The sequence below is a fragment of the Strongylocentrotus purpuratus genome, unplaced genomic scaffold (assembly GCF_000002235.5).
Source record: "Strongylocentrotus purpuratus isolate Spur 01 unplaced genomic scaffold, Spur_5.0 spur5_scaffold_4, whole genome shotgun sequence".
NCBI lineage: Eukaryota > Metazoa > Echinodermata > Echinoidea > Camarodonta > Strongylocentrotidae > Strongylocentrotus > Strongylocentrotus purpuratus.
The window spans coordinates 4,800,850-4,817,688 of record NW_022145610.1 but is presented as its reverse complement, the minus strand read 5'-3'; positions in this window follow the sequence as shown (position 1 = coordinate 4,817,688).

Here is a 16,839-nt window from a genome sequence, read left to right as displayed (position 1 = left end):
GAGAGATTAATTGTATTCTTGACCGTTAATTTGGAAGATGAGAGAGGCATAAATTAAGATATTCTTAGCATAATGTACAGTTTCTTAGGATGACATGGGCATCACCATTTTCTTGTTAATGTGACGTTCTATGTGAAGTCGTTTATCAAGTAAATGTCTTTAAAATCATGGATGCTTCTTCCCATATATGTGTGGTGATGAAGTATATCATTCACCTGCTATCATCTTTTGTACTACAATTGTCAGAATGCAAATTGCGTAAATAAATTGTTGCTCTTCTGGGATGAATGTTTCACATGACTGAAATAGGTTTGTCAACCGTTATATTTTAGTATCGTTAAGTAAACAAGCTACAACTGCTCACTTAGATATTTTTCGCTAATTATAATTTTTACCCTTTCAGCTATGATTTACCCTCATTGAAAAGTGAAGGTTTAGAAAAAGAAATCAAATAGTCTTCCCAACTAGAGCTTGGTGCATGCTACATGTTCAAGTTCGCCTGGTACGTCACATTATCAAGAAAATAGCTGCGCCCATGTCATGCTAAAATAATTACATCATGCCAAGAATATATTCATTTCTCCTGCACACAGACTTGTACTCTAAGCTATTGTACACTTTTGTAGGGTACATTGTATATCATTAGACAGGAATAAATATTATCCTTGAGCAGATCTACACTTATTCTTTGGGGCGAGGTTTCCTTTAGGCGTTTGCATATTTCTTGTTAAAAATCAAATATGAAATCAAACTAAACTTTTGGCCACTGTCAATAAACACAGCTGTGTTTCAAATATATACCAAAATTAAAAACTAAAACAAATTACAGAGTAAGAGAAAAGAGGTAAAAGATTTCTATTTTCCCTAGAAATAAGAGTGAACCCTTTTTTTTCTCTCTTCAGGTTTTAATTAAATATGAGTATGATGGTGAAGTGGAATTAACAATCATTTTTGGATGACCAATAAGAAATTTAGCATTTTTATTTTGTATTACCAACTTGTGTATACCAAGAAATTTTATATTAGATGAAATTTCTTTCATTACTATAATGAAATGTGTGTAAAATTGTAGTTCAACTGCTAGTTTTTTGTATTGATTAAGAGGTTTGCGATATATGTAAAATGAGAGGTATATTAATAATAGTATTAAGTATAATGTCAACTGGTGAAGTGTATATAAATATATAATAGCAAAATGCTGTATATGAAAAGGAAAACAATGTAAAATGTATTTTTCTCTTTATTCTATGTCTTGTTGTTATGGGTGCAGAATAATGACTCGTATCCTATAATGACCAATTCAACCCCTTGAATGTTGATGTAGTATTGGCAAAGTCTTGGGCCAGGCGGTATGGTCAGGTGGTATGGTCAGGTGGTATGGTCAGGTGGTATGGTCAGGTGGTATGGTCAGGTGGTATGGTCAGGCGGTAGCTTGGATGGATGCATATGGTAATGGTGGTAATGGTTGTAATGAATGTGGTGATTGTAGTGATGCAGGCAAAAGTGGTTATAGTACATGGTGAATTTGATGATGATAATAATGCTCATGGTGTTGGTAGTGATGATGGTGGTAGTGTTGGTGATGATGATATGACGATGAAAATAATGATAGTGTTGGTGGTAATGAGGATGATGATGATGATGATGATGGTGATTGATGAGGATGATAATGTAATAATATTGTTGGTGGTGCAAATGATGATCATCATGGTTGTAAAATGGTAACGATTATGATTGTGATGTATTAAAAAACCTTATGGATAATCTAAAAACACAACAAAATAAATATTTACAAAACATTCGTGAAGGATTATTGGTTGAAGATAACGGCGGTGATAATGATAATAAAGATTACGATGACAATGATTGTGGTGGTAGTGCAGCTAACGATGATGTAGTCATTGAATGATGAAGATAGTAATGATGTAGGTGATGATACTGATGCTGAAAATGATGGTGCGAAAGGGGATGATGTAGATCTATTGATGTATTAATAGCATTATGCAATATCTAATTCAATTTTAATTTCATATCGAAGAGTAATATAGAATAAATATGGATTGACTATCATATACAACTACAACAATTTATATCTATTCGAACCCAAAAGCTACCCCTCTGCATTTTAAATATACAGTGTAAGGCAAAACAAAATTCACACCTAGGAAATTGCTAATTATTTTAAAAATCACCTATGAACAGTAAATTATTATACACCTCATGAAAGAGTGTTTTATCCCGAATCATTTGGTATCATTTTTGTGGGGTATTTTTTCACGCTTGGATGAACAAGAGGTATTGTTTGCGTTAGTGCAAAATTCGACTTGGGGTATTAATTCGGTCTTTGCAGATCCAAATAACATCCCTAAGAAAATTATCATGCCACAAATATCGAATATCAAATATCTACGAACATTTTGTGCGTGTGTGTGTGTGTGTGTATGACTTTGCTTCTGCAAAAAGCATATGCAATGCATTTCATTTGATACATTCAATTCATTCTCTCACTCCGCTAATCCCAACATAAAACATACTGTAGGCATCACTTTTAGGCCAAGAGCATTAGTTTTAACATGGAAATTTTTGGTAACAAGCTGATTTTTTTTCAGGATAGGTCCAGGAATATGTCTAGATTAACATACTAAAAGTCCTCATAAATCCTCCTTGAGCGTTTTCCGCAATCCAAGATGGCGTCCAAAATGGCCGCCATGTCCTGAATTTCTTATAGCTCTGCAACTAGATAACCCAAATACAAAATTTAAGTGTCTAAATATACGTTTTTTAGCATAAGGAACTCAATAAAATACATGTTGATAAATTCTTAAACAAACAAGTAGCTAGCTATAAACCACTTTTAGCCCTTTTCGAAATCCAAAATGGCCGCCATTTCCTGTATTTCTTATAACTTTGCAACTAATAACCCAAATACCAAATTTAAATGTCTAAATATATGTTTTTCAGCATAAGGAACTCAATCAAATAGTTATTAACAAATTTTGAAACACACAAGTGGCAGTAAAACCACTTGAGCCCTTCCCGAAATCCAAAATGGCCATTATATTTCCAAATTTATCTCATGGTAAGTAGATACGTAATGAATATAATCAAATGTCTGGACTAGAAACGCACCATTGAAATACATATCAGTACAACAATCTTTTAATTAAAAAATACTTCTTATGCATAAAGTACACACACACACATACACATATGGCTGCTTCCATCATCCTCAACGATATCAGACAGTGTGCAACCTAGTAACTCCTTGGTGCAACCGTGAAGAGTACTCAACATTAGATGGAACTGAAAATGTAGACACAAGGTCGCTAAAGCTTGTTATACATAATGACTGTAAGAGGTGCGGTATGGATGTTGCTTTGCTGCAGCTCTAGTTGGAAGTAGACTTTTTAACTGAAAGGATGAACTCAGAGAACTGCGACCAATTGTCCGTTTAATTGTAAGCAGTGTAACGGTAGTCATCAAGACCTGCTGGCCCCATAAAAGGCTTTCCCGGCTCTTTTTTTTACCTCGTCATGGGTGCTTCCACTGCGAATGTATCAAGCAAGCCATAGTCAAGTTTCTTGTGGAGTTGTGGACCATATTGAAAGTTTTACGACTGCCCTGATGGTAGATTGCAGAGACCGTATCACACCCTGTCACAGCTTAAAGAAACATCAGGCAATTTCTAGTGTCCCCTATGGCATGCTGAATTTCATGACTGTTGAAGACCGTGACAGGATTCAGCGGCATAGCATGTGCATATCTGTGGAAGTGGTTGCCGGAGTAACTAGCATGACCAGTAAATCTGTGTCCTTACCAACGACAACAACGGGCACCTGTTCTGACTCTGCTACTGATTGTGCTGTAGAGACAATCAGGTTATTGGCATCCGCTTCTGCCTGCTTGATACCGGTATGTACTTTGTCACGTAGAGTTTGTATAAGTCTCATCTTATTGTTGCTGTAGGCAAGGAAAGCTGTTTTGGATTGTGCTTGTTGGCATATAATATATTATCATCAAATAAAGAGGTACATCTTTGGACTATTCGTCTCTGCTCAGCTTCCTTTGTCGAAGTTGCACTTCTATATCCATCGAACACCACCGTCAAATGAGCTCCATAATGCTTAAGGGTGCAGTAGGCGACCACGGCCATCTTAAACAAAGAGACCATTTCTGGCACGTTGGATTGCTTGGAGAACGAATTCAGCAGGAGACCCAGAGAACTCTTTATTGGCTTCCGCATCACCCCACCCACCTTTGAAAAGGAAAGTGCGTGGGAATATGTTCATAAGCAAAGACCGATTCCATCTCAGTGTTGTTATTCAGGACACATGTTATTCTGTTGAACAGTAGTGTTGGGTTGACTTATGTGCTCTGTCCCCTGATTTTCACTCTATTACTCTTGGCACCAATGGTCTTTACCTTGTCCTTACGATGTACGTAGCTTGAATTCTGTAAACTTCCTACCATCCATTCGTTTCGGATGCCGCAACTAGGCCGATTTGTACAGGTTAATCACAATTAACAGATAAGCCAACGACGATGCCTGTTGACAAGGAGACCAGGGGGTGTTTCACAAAGATCCTAAGTAGAACTTAACACTAAGTTGGACTTAAAAATTATGGAAAGCCATTAGCATCTTTGAAAATATTTTGTAAAAGTTATTTTGAAAGGCATAAAATGTTTATTCAAATCATTCATATTTTCTATCATCAAGGAGATTTCATGTTCTTGATGTGGAATTTATAAAAAAAAGTCTAAACTACTTGAATTTTTGCTTTTGAATATATTTCATTTTAAGGCTCCAATGGCTGTCCATAATTTTTAAGTCCAACTTAGTGTTAAGTTCTACTTAGGATCTTTGTGAAACACCCCCCAGGCAATTAGTTTCGTATCAAGCAAATGGTGATGTGCCTGCAGCCTTCCAACAAAGATACATCTTTCTTTATTGTCTCTTGACCAGGTACTTTGCTGTATGTCTTTATGCTGCTCTGGTGTACCAGTGTGTACTCCGGTGAACTGTTCCAGTTCATCACAGGTAGGAACACAGTGAGGAAGTACATAAACCCACTTTAATAGCCAATGTACTGTCTGTGATTCCACGTCCACGAGTCATTTCTCTAGATGTTTTCAGCTGCCGCATCAGGAACTTTTCAATGGTCTGATCAGAGAAGTTTCCACCCCAGAATGAATCCACACGGCGGATGGTGAAGTATCCCATTTCTGCGAATTCATTTCCTGGCATGGTTTGCTCTAGAGCTTCCATCTGTTGTAAAAACAACCTGGCATATTTGAACTAGGGAAGATGTCCTGCAGCATGGAAATGTTGTATCATTTTCCTCACACAGCTGAGATGGAGCTTCCAGTCCCCTGTCCTTTCAGCTGGAATGAAACATTGCAGAAGAGACACATAAATGTCGGATTTACTGCAACCAAAGCTTTCCTGTCCTACTGTGTCCTGCTGCCCGTTCAGTGAGTTGTGAAATGATCTGACTTTAACAGACTGTTTGGCACACTCTTCTCAGGTACAACAGTCACCTTCTTGTCCTGGTTGAGGAGTCCTTATCTATGCTGTCTAAGACGCCAGGTTTACTCATGAACACGCCATTGAGGGCAGCTGAAGTAAGAATGTGAGCACGAGGAGAAGGGGAAAATGCATGTCCAGATTGCATATGTATGACAGATCCTTTGGCGTACACTGTCTCCCATAGCTCTATAAGCATACTTCTGTCCATGACGTGGACTATATGCTGCCGAGATATGACATGAGGAGGTGAAATCCACCAAAACGGACGATTACTTTTGCTAGGTCTTGAGAAGAAGCTACAATCTCTGCTGCCTTGATGTACGAGGGCTGGTTAAAAATACTGCACATATTCTTAAGTTATATGTTTGTTCACATTGTGACTGTGCAAAGTATAGTGCCGTGTAGATGGTACTCGGATTGGAGGGGTCTAAATTTACGATGGGCAGAGTTTCAATTATCGTACTGGTCACTCTGCATGGACACTTTCATGAAACCAATCCATGAAAGACAAAGCTTATGTTGCTCAGCTCAAGATGTCTATCTGTTCACGTGAGCCACACTTCCGGTGTTTATACGAAGCCATTCCAACAATATTGGCGACAGAAATGACCTGGTCTACTAGCAGAAATGACCTGGTCTACTAGCAGAGATGACATGGCATGGGCTATTGAGGTGCATGTCCTGTTTGAAACCTTGTGACTTTTGCCTTTGCGACAGTAATTGGTACTTATGTGTCTCCATTTTCAGTTCCATCTAACGTTGAGTACTCTTCACGGTTTGCACACTGTCAGTCTGATGGAAGCGGCCATATGTGTCCATGTGTGTGTGGGTGGATGGGTGGGTGTGTATACGTTATGTATAAGAAATATTTAATTATTTAACGAAAGGTTTATTTGTACTGATATGTATTACAATAGTGCTTTTCTAGTATAGACATTTGATTGTATTCATACCGCACCTACTTTAATACAGTGAGATAAATTCGAAATAATGGCCATTTTGGACGCCATTTTGGATTTCGGAAAGGGCTCAAGTGGTTTTACTGCCACTTGTGTGTTTCAAAATTTATTGATAAGTATTTGGTTGAGTTGCTTATGCTGAAAAACATATATTTAGACATTCAAATTTTGTATTCGGGTTATCTAGTTGCAAAGTTATAAGAAAATCAGGAAATGGCAGCAATTTTGGGCGCCATTTTGGATTTCGGGAAGGGCTAAAGTGGTTTATAGCTACTTGTGTGTTTCAAAATTTATCAACAAGTATTTTATTGAGTTCCTTATGCTAAAAAACATATATTTAGACATTCAAATTTTGTATTCGGGTTATCTAGTTGCAAAGTTATAAGAAAATCAGGAAATGGCGGCCATTTTGGACGCCATCTTGGATTACGGAGAACGCTCAAGGAGGATATACGAGGACTTTAAGTATGTTATTCTAGACATATTCCTGGAGCTATCCTAAAAAAAATCAGCTTGTTACCAAAAATTTCCAGGTCTAAGCCTATTTTGACCTAATGCTTTTGGCCTATTTGGCGCAAGTCGATTTTTGCATTCTCGCAAGCAATGCCTCCTGTTCATCCAAGCGTTAACACATACCACACAAAAGTGATACCAAATTATTTGGGATAACACACTTTTTCGTAATATGTATAATAATTTACTGTTCATAGATGATTTTAAAATAATAAGCAATTTTCTAGGTGTAAACTTTTTTTCGACTCACACGGTATACAAAAGGAAAAACAAACAAACGGACGTTGTTTAAAAGCGTATTTTAAGAAACCGTATAAAAGGCAATCACAACGAGAAATTGATCCAGCCTCTTCTGTCTCATGAATTTTAATAAACCTTCGTTCGTATCGTCTTTGCGTCATCATAAATCATTGCCAGTAGATGTACATGTAAATAAAACTGAATTCAACAAAAATATTGTGACTTTTCTTCAGGAAGAAAATAAAACACGTATTTTTGAGTTCACAGACACGTGCCTCGTATTTATTCTTATCTCCCTTGAGCGTCTCGAATGTAAGTTTGATATAAAAAGGATGAGGGGTAGTCTTTTAGTGTATCTCACGTCATTTTGCAGATTTTCATATCCCTAGAGAAATCTCGTGCGCTCATAACGCCCTCTACAAGTTGGGTTTTTGATTTGGCCCGAGGTTTATTACTTTTCACTTTCATAGTATACGGTCGCGTGGCGATCCTTGTCGACATTGTCCAGAAAGTATAACAATCTAGAGAGCGTTTTTATACATTTTTCCTGATGAATTAATCAATGAACACGATTGGAAGGGGATTGAGAAGACTTCAAGAAATCAACTCGAGGGCAATTCCAACACCTTATTTCATTGCCAGTTGAAATCGTGTCGCTATTACGTCACGTCATTGTAACGTTCCCACATTTTAAAGGGTGATGGACACGGCTATTTAAGGTCGTTTCTTCAGCGCCTTTGCTATCGTCATGTGATTATCTGCTGATTAAGTTGGATTACGAATGTGTTGCTATTTAAAAAATAGAGTTGCCTTTAGGTCATTAAGCCCAAGTTTACGATATCATTGGGCAATATCATTTCCGTTTCCCACTAAGCACTTGATCTACTTAGGCAGTTTAATGAAGAAAAAAATGGCGTTTTTTTTAACCGTTTCTTCTGAAATTCTCCGGGGAAATTTTACATCAAATGAAGTCTACTTTCCCATTAGTCTTTTGTTTGTCTATTTTTTTTAGTGTTAATTTTTGTACGTGTTATTCATACTTCATAAAGCGTAATGTTATTGTGCGGCGTGGTGACATGAACAAGGAACAACAAAAAAGGAACCATTCAACCAGGACCGGGAACCAGAACTATAATAAACATTTTTTCTTCATTTATTGTTTGCGCGAGCCTTAAATAAGGAGCGCAAATGTCTTACTGGCAAATGGTTAAGCAAGAGTTTCGCACTTGATCCCTTCATATCAAACTAGTTTACGACGTTAAATGGAGGACGAGTCTTACAAAGAAGAAGCATATTTATAGTAACATTACAAAACGAATAATCACACTGTGCCACATTGTATGTACCATGGCACCATGAAGTCGTGTGATCTCGTGTAAGTTAACATTTAATATTTCTTTAATCTTAAGTATGTTGGAAATGCTATGGGGATGGCTTTGTCCAACGTCTGGATGAACTATAGCCTGATAGATAGATAGATACATGTTGAATATTAATTTAAATTATTTGTATGCGCCTTGAGCACCTCTAGAGATGGATATGTTGCGCTTGATATTGTTATTATTATTAAAGATCACCTGTCATATCACATAGATAATTGTTTTGGGGAAAATGCACTTAAGCTGCAGTAACGCATATTAACATTAATTTTAGAAAAGGTCAACTAGGAATAGGACATGTCGTATTGGGGAGAGTAATTATATAGTTTAGTTCATCCACACTAAAACAAATTACTTTCAATAATTTGGATGCTGGTGTGAGGAATTAATATTTTTATGGGGAAAATTGGAAATTTATATTATCAATATAAAGAAAACAATAAATAGTGATGCAATGTCTTGTGAATTTCAAAGTTGTTCATGTCTTTAAAAATTCATAACTTTATTAGTTATCTGATTTTGCTCAAACTTTTTTGATTGGTTTGTCAGATTTGTCTGGTTCTATTGACAGTAAGTTGTTTTTGGAGTAGACATGCCTTTTCGAAACACTCCCCAGGTCTGCTAGGTTACTGACTTCTGTTCCTATCGGTACCTTCGTGACACCTGGGTGAAGAGTGGCACTGACACATGTACCTCACCGAGGTTCGAACCCACGACCTTCGCATCTCCAGTCAAGTGTATAAACCACTCGACTATGCCACCTCTATAATGGTAATTAGTTTCTGATAATATTGATTTTTGGGTGACAGTCGGAACAGCATAAAGGCTGCTTTTGCATACGAATGTGTGAAGTAAATTCACATCTCTGCAATTTTTTTCGACATTCCTGGTTCAGTAATCGTGTAATCCTTATATAAGGGAGTTTACAGATACAATCTGCGCATGGGTAGATAAAGGTCATTTGTACCAACAGGTAAAACCCACAGAGATGAATACTGGCTATGCGCTCATGAAAGTTATGTAACATTATTCATTTATGCACCAACGGTACATTCTATGATACGCAGGTGGAAGTATTCTTTTCAAGAGGGCAAACAAAAGGTATTCATGAAGCACATCTAGGACTTTGGCAGTTATTATTCTAATATGCTCAAAGTGGAACTTCTCTATGTGTAAAAGATCTGGGGATATTTGGGGTCATTTGTACCATGTGCTATCTGTAAACTCCCTTATTACACGTTCTCAAGTAATTTATAGCCCTAAAGCCCTAGTAGGCTCAAGTAGTGAATTATAATTTCGAAAACTTGCGACATGGCTCTCTAAAGTGCTGCTTTATTTGATATGATTCCCTTATCAATATCACGTCTTCGCTTTATTCTGATGGTTATTTTCTGGGCATTAGTAGGGCTCAGTCACCAACGAGACAGCGAGAAACAATGGCTGACGGCGAATTGGTTCTCCTCCCCACCAGGAATACCAAATATATTGACTTTTCAAATCTATATAAAGAACGTTACACTTTGATCAAAAGGAATAAAAACACTCAAAGAATATTAATTATGAAGCGGTTTATTTGCCGATATCCTGAAGTGGTCACGTGTCGTAACGGTTGTAGGGTAAAACGTGTGGGGGTAGCATAACGTGACGGGTCACAGTGGATGAACTTAGTGGATTTGACATGATCTCAATTTAATAGACAGATCGCCTCTTTTTGCCGTTGGCGTCAAAAAGCCGATGCATTGGTTTAATTTGAAGCTTTTTCTTATAATCCCGGGCGGCCCACGATACAGATATAGGCTACTACGCATTATGTGCTACAAAACTATCAAGAATAGAATAATCTAAAAACGGAAGAAAGGAACTGTTTATCAAAGCGTAGATACAATCGTGTATAATTTCTAAAAATATATCTTAAGCATTTAAATACATTCAAGGCAGTATTGGAACTGGAAGCATTTGATATTTCATAGAATTCATGACTATCAACAAGGTGAGATCAAACTAGGATATGGATAGATTCAAAATTGATTGGAAAGAAGGATATGGAATAAAAAATACCGTTATTAATCAAAATAAAATCAAAATTTAATGCAAGCTTGTGAATAGCAGAGCATGGACAAAATCCCCCTACATTAATAATTATATGGATATCTGTAGAAGATGCTGGACGCCAGAAGCCATTGCGCTGCTCCCAATACGATTAAGCAATGATGTCAAAATAAATTATTCAGTCTATTCTAGGCCGATACAAGTGTCTTGTCACGTGAGATAATCGCTTTGTTGCCCTCCGATTTCAATTCGTGTTGACGAAGTTAAGTTCAACCTAACGAAGGTACGGGGATGGGCCGCTTTAATGGTCGCTTTTTCACAAAGAATCCCAAAACATCGGGATCCCAATTCATACAAAAATATCCTTAAACATGGGTCCATGAAGGGGTATTATAACCGCGCTCTTGGAAGCATCATTTGACACCAGTAGCGAGTATTTACTTCGGATCAGGCGCGTACGCAGGGGGGTGGTTTTGGGGTTAAACCCCCCCCCTCGAGTTTTTTTTATGTGTATGTTTTATGTATGTTTTTTTTTGGAAACCCCCCCCCCCCCTTGAAAAAAATCCTGCGTACGCCACTGCTTCGGATGATCACTCCTTATTATTGCATTAAGTTCAAATTATCGGCTCTTTACCGGTCGATTACCACAACTACATAATTTTGTTGTGAATTCATGGGCTTGAGACGGAGAATGTTTGGAGTAATCATGAAGAAATTGACAGAAACTCTTTCAATAAAATAAAGTTACCACGTGCCAATTGAATTTGAAATGGCTTCACATTATTTTGAATGCTTTCCATTAAAATGGACAAATCAATGATAAAAATGATGAGTTGATAATAGGGCTATTCTCTTAGTTGTTGTAAGAAGCCAAAAATCGTAGTAATAGTCATATTTGTTTAGCACTTTAACCCTTTCTAAGCTCTTTTCATGGTAATTATTGGTTGTAGGACGATTACCCCCTCGACAATCATCCCCGGAAAAATTCACCACCGTGAAACTACCCCTCATGGACTACCCCCGGAAAATTACCTCCCGAGGACAATTACCCCCGGCAATTACCCGTAGGACAATAACCTACCGTGGATATAACCCACAAGCACAGCTGCCCCCTGATAAATTTCCCCCTTAGACAATCACCCCCGAAAGATAATTAATCCCGAAAAAATTCTGTTTTGATTAAAACCAAATTATTATCAGGGTGGACTTCCCGTTTAATGAACGGGGAAGGGGTAAGTATCCTAGGGGTTATTTTCAGATGTGGGTGGGGGGGGGGGGGGGGTAATTGTCCTCGGGAGGGTAATATTCCATTGGGGGTAATTGTCCACGGGGGTATTTTTCCGGGAGGTAATTTTCTGGGGGTAATTGTCCTTGGGGGGTAATTTTCAGGGGGGTAATTTTCCGGAGAGTTATTGTCCAGGGGGTAGTTGTACTGATATGGTTATTATAGGATTTCCCGGCCAAATTCGCGAGTTTGTCATTCAAATTAATTTGTCTTGCGTTCTAATTCGACGGTTTTAGTAGGTATATCTCGGGTTTATATTCCCTCTTCTAGTTTTCAAATGGAATTTTCGTTAGAATCTACGTATGTTTCATTCAAATTAATGAACAATGTGCTTCTTTCGCTATTTGGTCATTCGATTTGGCGCTACACGATTTTCCGACAACGCGACGGTATACTTTTAGCATTCTAATTCATTTGTAGCATTCAAATTAACACTTTCTGCACTTAAATTGATGGTCAATATAAATTTCTCGTTTATTACACACTCTTTATAGCTCTTTCTTTTTCTTTCAAGATTGTTTTTTCATGTGTATTTCACAAGGATGTCGATTTGTATCTGTGGTTGGGGGGGGGGGGGATGATAGGTGCCGAAATTTTTTGGGCAATGGATCAAAGCAACCAAGAGGTAGAAGCGTGTGACAGTACGTTGCACCCCATCCCAAGCACGTAGCAAGGATTTCATTTTAGGGGGGGGGGGGCGGGTCGGTAGTGAGCACGCGAAACGCGCTCCCTAGTGGGTTTTATTTATTTATTTATTTCTAATCTTTTGACAGGGTAGCCCATTCACCAACAAGTAGTGGTCTTCCATGGGGCCCTGAATGAACATATTTACATCGTTTATAACATTTATACAGAACAGTTACAAAAATAATACTCGTTTGCAAAATAAACATATATCATTAACGTAGTAAACAGTAATGTCAATAGGAAAATATTAATTAAGTCGCAATTATGTGAATAAGTCATGTAAATATTACAGAACATGCACGTAGTGTATGTACGGCTGAGCCATTCACAAATTACAACTTTGTTTCAACAATCTCTTAAATGAATTGACAGAGGAAGCCGTTCTCAATGAATTATCTAGCTTATTCCATTCAAATATGGAAGAAACAATTGGGCTACACTTATAACAATCATTGTGAAATCTAGGCACACGTAAACATCCACTGTCTATTTGCCTTGTATGATGCTCATGTACATTATTAGGATTGATTAAGCCTACCTGAAAGTAAGAAGGTGCTAAGTTATGAACGCATTTATATATCATCATAACGCGACTTAACTCAAACCGCTTGTCTAGTGTCATCCATTTAAGACTTGTGAACAAATCAGCCGACGGTGTGTCATATGTCTTGTTCAATATTATTTTTTTTGCAGCTTAGTTGTATGAGAATGAAATCGGTTCGACCATACAACAGAGCAGTAATCTAATCGTGGCAACACTAGACTGTTATAAAGTAACTTTAAGGATTTTTGAGGCCAAAAACTCTTTGCTCTCTTTATCATGCTAATGTTTTTCTGGGTAAGTTTACTTACGTTTTCGATTTGTTTAGACCATTTCAATTTTTCATCTATCAAAAGTCCTAAGCATTTGGTGAATTGAACTCTTTTGATCAAATTGCCGTTTAATGAAATGGTGAAAGATTCAATTTTCTTGAGATTAGCAGGTGAGCCTATTAACATGACACAAGTTTTTTCAGTGTTAAGAACAAGATGATTTTCCTTAATCCATGCCATGACTCTGTTTAACGCAACAGTTAATTTGCACTGACGGTAAGTGTCGTATCGTCAGCATACATATCTATGATACCTTCAGGAGTACATTCAGGTAGACTATTAACATATATTGAAAATAAAAGGGGACCAAGAATTGAACCTTGTGGCACACCTAATTTGATGGTTGATGGATGCGACTTGGCTCCTTTGAATTGGGTCACTTGTTGTCGATCCCCTAAATATGATTTGAACCAATAAATAGTCCTATTACTACAACCTATACAAGCTAGTTTATGTAGAAGTAGCTCATGGTCAACAGTATCAATAGCCTTACGAAGATCTATGAAGGCAACTCCAGAAATTTCTTTGTTATCAATATTCAACGACCATTGATTTACAAGTTTTGCAAGGGCAGTAGCTGTTAAATGTTTAGGTCTAAAACCAGACTGATTAGGGTGTAATAATTGATTCACGTCCAAGAATTCACTGAGTTGTTGGTGGACGGCCCTTTCTATAATTTTACTCACGATAGGTAATATTGAAATGGGGCGGTAATTATTCAAAGAAGAAATATCTCCAGATTTGAATATTGGTACTACCCGAGCCTTTTTCCATTCACGTGGAACAACTCCTGTAGACAGGGATTTGTTAATGATATCACAAAGAGACTCTGCGATAACATTCTTCGTCATCTTTAAAAGTTTACAGCTGATGTGATCTTCACCAGTTGCTTTATCTATACTCAGATTATCAATCTGTTTCAGTACAAAATCCTCAGTAATCAAATTCAAATTAAATTGCGAATGAGTTGGACCAATATTATTGTCCTCGTCTACTCTCGGTTGAGACTTATTCCTTCGCAGGTCCTTTGTAATCTTAGTAGCATTAGAAATGAAAAAGTCATTAAAAGCTTCAGCAATATTTGCATTGTCTGACACATTAGCACCATCAACATTTATGCTATTGGGAGATATAGGTAATGACTTAGGCACCAGGTTTCTCAAACATCTCTACGTTTGCTTACTATTGTTATGATTTTGCGAGATCTGGTCTGCATTATATTCTCTTTTTATTTTCCTCATGAGATGAATAACTGTATTCTTTAGATATTTGTAGGTGTCCCAAAGATCATCACTTTTGTTAGCTTTAGCAGCTTTGAGAACTTTATCACGTTCCGTCATAAGCTTAACAACTCTCGTCAGATATCCATGGACATGCCTGGTTAGTTCCAGGGAGGGGGAGTCCCCCCCCCCTCCCCTGCGAAGCGCGGAAGCTTTGACGTTTCACTTAATTATTAGAGAATGACGATGATTCGTTGGCCGTTCTCAACTCTTTATTCTTGTTTGAATCAAGTTCCCTTTCCTCCGCGCGTAGCGCGGAAGCTCTGACGTTTCATTATAGATTATTAAAGAAAGAAGACGATTCGATGTACCATTCTCGACTCTTAATCATTGTCTGAATTCATTTTCGCCCATTCCTGCGCGAAGCGCGGAAGTTTTCACATTTTATTACATTGTAAGAGACTGAAGAAGACGATTCGTTGTATCGTGTCCTTGTTTAAATTCAGTTCCCCCCCCCCTACCGCGCGAAGCGCGGAAGCTTTCACGTTTCAATACTCTTAATCCTTGTCTGTATTCATTTTCGCCCATCCCGCGCAAAGCGCGGAAGCTTTACCGTTTCATTAAATTATTATAGGAGGAAGACGATTCGTTGTATCGTGTCCTTGTCTGAATTCAGTCCCCCCCCCTCCCGCGCGAAGCGCGGAAGCTTTGACATTTCATTTGATTATTACTCTTAATCCACATCTGAAATCATTTTCGCCCATCCCACACGTAGCGCGGAAGCTCTCACGTTTCGTTAAATTATTAGTAAAATAGGACGATTCGTTGTATCGTGTACTTTGACGTTTCATTTGATTATTACTCTTAATCCTAGTCTGAATTCAGTTGCCCCCCCCCTTCCGTGCAAAGCGCGGAAGCTTTGCCGTTTCACTAAATTATTAGAGAAAGAAGACGATTCGTTGTACTGTTCTCTATATTAATCCTTGTCTGAATTCAGTTTCCCCACATGATGTACGTATGGAACGTTCGCAAATCTTTGCATGCACAGCCCGAGTGGTGGGTAGCATGTTATCTCCCGGCAGTGCTTGTCGCAATAGCTTCTCGAAAGGAATTGTATATTACTGTCAATGTTAACGGCCACTAGTTATGCCCATTGGTGACTATACAAAATATATGCTCTTGTATGAAATCGAAAATAAGTCATGGCTGGATTTTATTTGGGCTAGCGCCCCCTACCAGTACGACAGTGACATAGGCCTACATCAGCTTTTCAAGAAAACAAAATAAGTTGTGACATAATAATCTTTCTCCAAAAATGAAAAATGTTTTAGGAAATATCAGGAAATAAAATGAGTAAATAAATAAAAATAAAGATACAATGACGTGAATTTTAAAAAGGGTGAACGGAAACAACATAACAACTAGTGAACTGTCTTATAAGTTATACTAATGTCCGAAAATCGTTCTCCTTGTCTCCGATCTCATCACGAATTCGTCACAGAGTTCATCTATGTTTACACTGTCCAGGATTGTCTCATGTGCATTGAAGATTGCTACTTTAGCGCTTCGCACGTAACAAAATAGCTCGTTGCTTTTTGACGCTGCGTCTTTGCATTTGGCGCACTGCATTTTTATGATGCTGTTGATTGAACAAATTGAATAAATTCATCAATTTCTGAGCGAGAATTCAATTTATTCTTGTCTCATATACAGTTGTCTCATTTACTTCGTATATATGTATGTATTATGAAAATGAGATAGCAAAATGTGTATATCGATGGTCATCTTGCGAGTAATAACCATTAGCTACTCTCATCGGGCTCTCATCATTTAATTTTCTCTTCATTTTTTTTTATGGTGAATTATTGGGGGGGGGGGGGGGTTGATTGTACAGGCCATCCCCCCACCTGAAATATTGGGGGGGGGGGGATATATCCCCCATCCCTCCCCCGGGATCGACACCCATGGTATTTCATCATATTTAATTTTCTTGCATTTATACACTTATACTTATTAGATTTATCTGATGTTCATCGGCATTTGAGTTTGATTGTCAAGAAGAAAAAAACGATTTGCATCTACGGACCCGATGGTCTCATTATATTTG